The sequence below is a fragment of the Phalacrocorax aristotelis genome, chromosome 25 (genome assembly GCF_949628215.1).
Source record: "Phalacrocorax aristotelis chromosome 25, bGulAri2.1, whole genome shotgun sequence".
In the NCBI taxonomy this organism is placed as follows: Eukaryota; Metazoa; Chordata; class Aves; order Suliformes; family Phalacrocoracidae; genus Phalacrocorax; species Phalacrocorax aristotelis.
In genome coordinates this window covers 64208-70155 of record NC_134300.1, presented here as the reverse complement: position 1 = coordinate 70155, position 5948 = coordinate 64208, and positions in this window count along the sequence as shown.

Below are 5948 nucleotides of genomic sequence, written 5' to 3'. Positions count from 1 at the left end.
AGCCTGTCCAGTGCAGCAGCACAGAAACAGCAGCGGGGCCCTGGCCGTCTGCCAGCCCAGGCGCATCGCCATGGCTGTTATCAGAGTGTTCCCAGGCCCGGCAGGGGAAGGGGATAAGCAGTACAGCAGTACAGCGAGCAGTGAAAGCAAAAAGCGCCACTAGTGAGCACTAGATTTTAAGGCATGCAGTAAGTCAGGCGAGCCTCCAGCAAGCACAGAAGCCTGAACAGCAATAACCGCTATAAATTCCATCTAGCACAGTCAAATAAAATCTGTCGTTATCTCAAACCTTTCGGGCCCCACGTTGGGCGCCAAAATGGACTGTCGTGGTTTAGCCCTAGCCAGCAACCAAGCACCACGCAGCTGCTCGCTCACTCCCCCCTGGTGGGACGGGGGAGAGGATCGGAAGAGTAAAAGTGAGGCAACTCGTGGGTTGAGATAAAGACAGTTTAATAGTAAAAGCAAAAGCTGCACGCGGAAGCAAAGCAAACCAAGGAATTCATTCACTCCTTCCCACGGGCAGGCAGGCGCTCGGCCATCCCCAGGAGAGCAGGGCTCCATCACGCGTAACGGTTACTTGGGAAGACAAACGCCATCGCTCCAAACGTCCCCCCTTCCTCCTTCTTCCCCAGCTTTATATCCTGAGCATGGCGTCGTATGGTACGGGATACCCTGTGGGTCACTTTGGGTCAGCTGTCCCGGCTGTGTCCCCTCCCAGCTTCTTGTGCACCCGGCAGAGCACGGGGAGCTGAAAAAGGCCTTGACCAGTGTAAGCGCTACTCAGCAACAACTAAAACATCTCCACATTATCACCGCTGTTTCCAGCAAAAATCCCAAACACAGCCCCATACCAGCTACTACGAAGAAATTTAACTCTACCCCGGCTGAAACCAGGACACTCGGTCTTGAACAGCCTTTGTGAGAGCGACTGTTCTTATGACCCCGCTGAGAGAGGTTTGGGTTTTTTCTTTTTCTGCGTCTGCTCATACGTGAATGTACCGTAGTAATGTTACCTCAAACGGGTATCTTCTTCTTGGATGAAATGGAATAGGGCAGCAGCTAGTAGTGTTACCCTGAAAAGCGGGTTGGTTTGTTTGCTTCACCCACCTTTGTGCAAAAATGAATTAAATAAAATCCCTCCGCACCGTGTGTAGGTTGGCGTTTTGCACACTGGGCGAAGGAACCTGCCTTTTTTGGATAACAGTAGCGGTTAAGAAAGGATCACAGTTAGAAGTGGCAACTAACACCTGAGAATTTTAACAAGGTAGTACATAATGCTTAGGCCAGATGAGATGCTATTGTTACCTCACACGTGTATATTTCTGTTTATTATTCTTGGATGATACAGAACAGCGCAGGAGTTATTTGCCGTTAAGAAAGACTCATAGTTGGGAGCAGAAAGCAACACCTGAGAACTCGAACACCTCACTCAGCGAGGGATCCCAGCCGGCTCCTGCTGCCTTCCAGCAGCACCTCAGGCCTGTGGGGCTCGCCTGCCTGGAACGTGGGTGCCACCGTCTCGTCGAGGGCACCCCAGGCACAGTGCGAGGAGGGGGCTGGAGCCCAGGGCTCATGGCCACACGCGTCGCCCACAGGCACAATCGACACCACAATGGCCTCCTGCTGCCAAGAGCCACCTCGCTGTTGCTCGGGACCTATAAAAGCAGGGCCCCTGCAGCTGGCCCACACTGCGCCGGGCTCTCAGGCCCTCGCGTGCCCGGCGTGCCGGGAAGGGAGAGGAGCCGCAGCAGCGAGGCCGAGGGCTGCCCGCCTCTGCGCGCACGCCACGGAGCCCCTCCCCGCACCCGCGCAGGAGGAAGGCCTGTCCCAGGAGGAGGAAGCAGAGGCAGCGGAGGAGGAGGAACAACACCAGCCCCCGCGGCGTGAGCGCCATCGACCCCGCACCTCCGATCGACGCCGTGCAGCGCGTGTCTCCGGAGCCCCCAGGGAACGCCGTGGTGCCTGCGCATGCCTGCCTGCCTGCCAGGGAGCGGCCGCAGCGTCGAGGCGAGTAACTGCCCTGAAAGTGATGCTTTGGGACTTAAACCTAATCCTTTGAATATCAGAAGATGGCCATAGGCCATAAACGTGGGGGTTTGGGACCCTAAAAACGACACTTTAATCCTTAATAGAGGGATTTGCACCCTATAAGTGAGGGTTTGGGACCTAAAAATGAGGCACTGAGTGTTAAAAGAGAGGTTTGGACCATCCAAGTGCAGCTTTGGGTGTTTGAAAATGAGACCTTGCGAGTTAAAATAGGGCTTTAGGTCCTAAAAGTGAGGGTTTGCCATTAAAAATGAGGCTTTGAGTGTTAAAAGAGGGGTTTGGCCCCTAAAAGTGAGATTTGCAGTCTTACTCTAAAAGGCTTTGAGGTTAAAAGAGGCTTCGGGTGCTTTAAAGTGCGTCTTTGGGAGGTATAAATGAGGCATTGAGCAGTAAAAGAGAGGTTTGGGCAAAAAAAGTGAGGTTTTCGCTGTTAAAAATGAAGCTTTGAGCATAAAAGAGGGGTTTGGACCCTAAAAAGTGAGGTTTGCGGTCCTAACTATAAGGCTTTGAGCATTAAGAGAGGGGTTTGGGTGCTTTAAAGTCAGTCTTCGGGACGTGAAAATGAAGGTATGTCCCTAAAAAGGAGGGATTTGGATGCTAATAGTGAGGCTTTGGGTGCTGAAAATGAGGCTTTGAGCCTTAAAAGAGGGCTTTGGCCATTAATAATGATGGTTTGGTACCTGAAAGTGAAGGCCTGGATGCTAAAAGCAGGGGGTTTGGACCTACAAATGAGGCACTGAGCATTAAAAGAAGGGTTTGGACGCTGAAAGTGAAGGTTTGGAACTTAAAAATGTGACTTTGAAGCTTAAAATAGGGTTTTGGACCCTAAAAGTGAGGTTTGCATTCCTATCTATAAGGGTTTGAGGTTAAAAGTGAGCGATTGGGTGCTTTAAAGTGAGTCTTTAGGACCTGAAAATGAGGGTATGTCCCTAAAAAGGAGGGATTTGGATGCTAAAAATGAGGGTTTGGGACCTAAAACTGAGGCACTGTGCATTTAAAAGAGGGGTTTGGACCCTGAAACTGAAGCTTTGGAACTTAAAAATGAGACTTTGAGAGTTTAAAGAGATTTTTGTGTCCTAAAAGCGAGGTTTTTGCTGTTAAAAATGAGGCTTTGAGCGTAAAACCCGGGTTTGGACCCTAAAATTGAGGTTTGCATTCCTATCTATAAGGGTGTGAGGTTAAAAGTGAGAGATTGGGTGCTTTAAAGTGAGTCTTTGGGGACCTGAAAATGAGGTTATGTCCCAAAAAAGGAGGGATTTGGATTCTAAAAGTGAGGGTTTGGGAATTAAGACGACAGTTTAATCCTTATTAGACGGGTTTGGACCCTGAAAGTGAGGGTTTGGGATCTAGAAATGAGGCTTTGAGCCTTGAAAGAGGGCTTTGGCCATTAATAATGATGGTTTGGTACCTGAAAGTGAAGGCCTGGATGCTAAAATCAGGGGTTTGGGACCTAAAAATGAGGCACTGAGCATTAAAAGTGGGGTTTGGACGCTGAAAGTGCGGCTTTGGGTGTTAAAACTGAGGCTTTGAGTGTTAAAAGAGGGCTTTAGGTCCTAAAAGTGAGGGTTTGGCTGTTAAAAATGAGGCACTGAGCTTTCAGAGAGAGGTTTGGACCCTAGCAGTGAGGTTTGTGGTCCTAACTATAAGGCTTTGAGCATTAAAAGAGGGGTTTGGGTGCTTTAAAGTAAGTCTCTGGGACGTGAAAATGAGGGTATGTCCCTAAAAAGGAGGGGTTTGGACCCTAAAAGTGAGGTTTGCAGTCCTAACTATAAGTCTTTGATGTTAAAAGAGGTGTTTGGGTGTTTTAAAGTGAGTTTTGGGGACCTGAAAATGAGGCACTGAGCGTTGAAAGAGGGGTTTGGACCCTGAAAGTTTGGCTTTGAGTGTTAAAACTGAGGCTTTGAGTGTTAAAAGAGGGCTTTAGGTCCTAAAAGTGAGGGTTTGGCTGTTAAAAATGAGGCACTGAGCTTTAAGAGAGAGGTTTGGACCCTAAAAGTGAGGTTTGCAGTCCTAACTATAAGGCTTTGACGTTAAAAGAGGGGTTTGGGTGTTTTAAAGTGAGTCTTTGGGTGCTGAAAATGAGGCTTTGAGCCTTAAAAGAGGGCTTTGGGCATTAATAATAATGGTTTGGTTCCTGAAAGGGAAGGCCTGGATGCTAAAAGCAGGGGTTTGTGACCTACAAATGAGGCACTGAGCATTAAAAGAAGGGTTTGGACGTTGAAAGTGAAGGTTTGGAACTTAAAAATGAGGCTTTGAGCCTTGAAAGAGGGAGGGGTTTGGACTCTAAAAAATACTATTTGGAACAAAACGATGATGGTTTGACCATAAAAAGTCCAAGTTCAATGCTAAAAGTGAAGGTTTGTGACCTAAAAATGAGACACTGAGCGTTAAAAGAGGGGTTTGGGTAATAGAAGTAAGGGTTTGGAATTTAAAAATGAGGTTTTGTCCCTGAAAAGGAGGGATTTGGACCCTAAAAGTGAGTCTTTGGGTGCTGAAAATGAGGCTTTGTGCCTGAAAAGAGGGATTTGGCAATAAATGTGAGGGTTTGGACTTTAAAAAGGAGGGTTTTGCGCCTTAAAGGAGGGGTTTGGATCTTGAAAGTGAAGGTTTGGAACTTGAAAATGAAGCTTTGAGAGTTAAAAGAGATCTTTGGGTTCTAAAAGTGAGCGTTTGGCTGTTAAAAATGAGGCTTTGAGCGTAAAGCCCACATTTGGACCCTAAAAGTGAGGTTTGCAGTCCTAACTATAAGGCTTTGATGTTAAAAGAGTGGTTTGGGTGCTTTAAAGTGAGTTTTGGGGACCTGAAAATGAGGGTATGTCCCTAAAAAGGAGGGGTTTGGACCCTAAAAGTGAGCAATTGGGACCCAAAATTGAGGCTTTGAGCCTAAAAGCCAGGTTTGGACCCTAAAAGTGAGGGTTTGGGATCTAGAAATGAGGCTTTGAGCCTTGAAAGAGGGCTTTGGCCATTAATAATGATGGTTTGGTACCTGAAAGTGAAGGCCTGGATGCTAAAATCAGGGGTTTGGGACCTAAAAATGAGGCACTGAGCATTAAAAGAGGGGTTTAGACCCTACAAGCGAAGGTTTGGGACCTAAAAATGAGGCTATGAGGCTAAAGGAAAGGTTTGGACCCTGGAAGTGAGGCTTTGAGCATTATGAGGGGTTTGTCCCTGAAAGTGAGGCTTTGAGGTGTGAAACAGTGGTTTGGACCCTGAAAGTGATGGTTTGGATGATAAAAATGAGGCTTTGAGCTATAAAATGGGTTTGGACCCTAACAGTGAGGTTTGCGGTCCTAACTATAAGGCTTTGATGATAAAAGAGGGCCTTGGGTGCTTTTATGTGAGTCTTTGGGACGTGAAAATGAGGGTTTGCCCCCCAAAAGGAGGGGCCTGGACTATAAAAGTGAGGATTTGGGTCGTTCAAAATGAGGCTTTGAACATTAAAAGAGGGATTTGTATCATAAAAGTGGAGCTTTGGGATTTAAAACTGAGACTCTGAGTCTTAGAAGAGGGGTTTGGACCCTGAAAGTGAAGGTTTGGAACCCAAGAATGTGGCTTTGTGCGATAAAAGAGGCGTTTGGACCCTAAAAGTGAGGGTTTGGAATCTAGACATGAGGCTTTGCAAGTGAAAAGAGGGCTTTGGACATTAAAATTGAGGATTTGGTATCTAAGAGTGAGGGTTAGGATGCTAAAAGTGAAACTCTGGAACCTAGAAATGAGGCTTTGAGGCTTAAAAGTGGGGTTTGGATGGTAAAAGTGACGCTTTGGGACTTAAAAATGAGGTTTTGCGTGATAAAAGAGGGGTTTGAACCCTAAAAGCGAGGGTTTGGGACCTAAAAACGACGCTACGAGGATAAAAGAAAGGTTTGGAACCTAAAAGCCCTTTTTTAAGGCTCAAAGCCTCA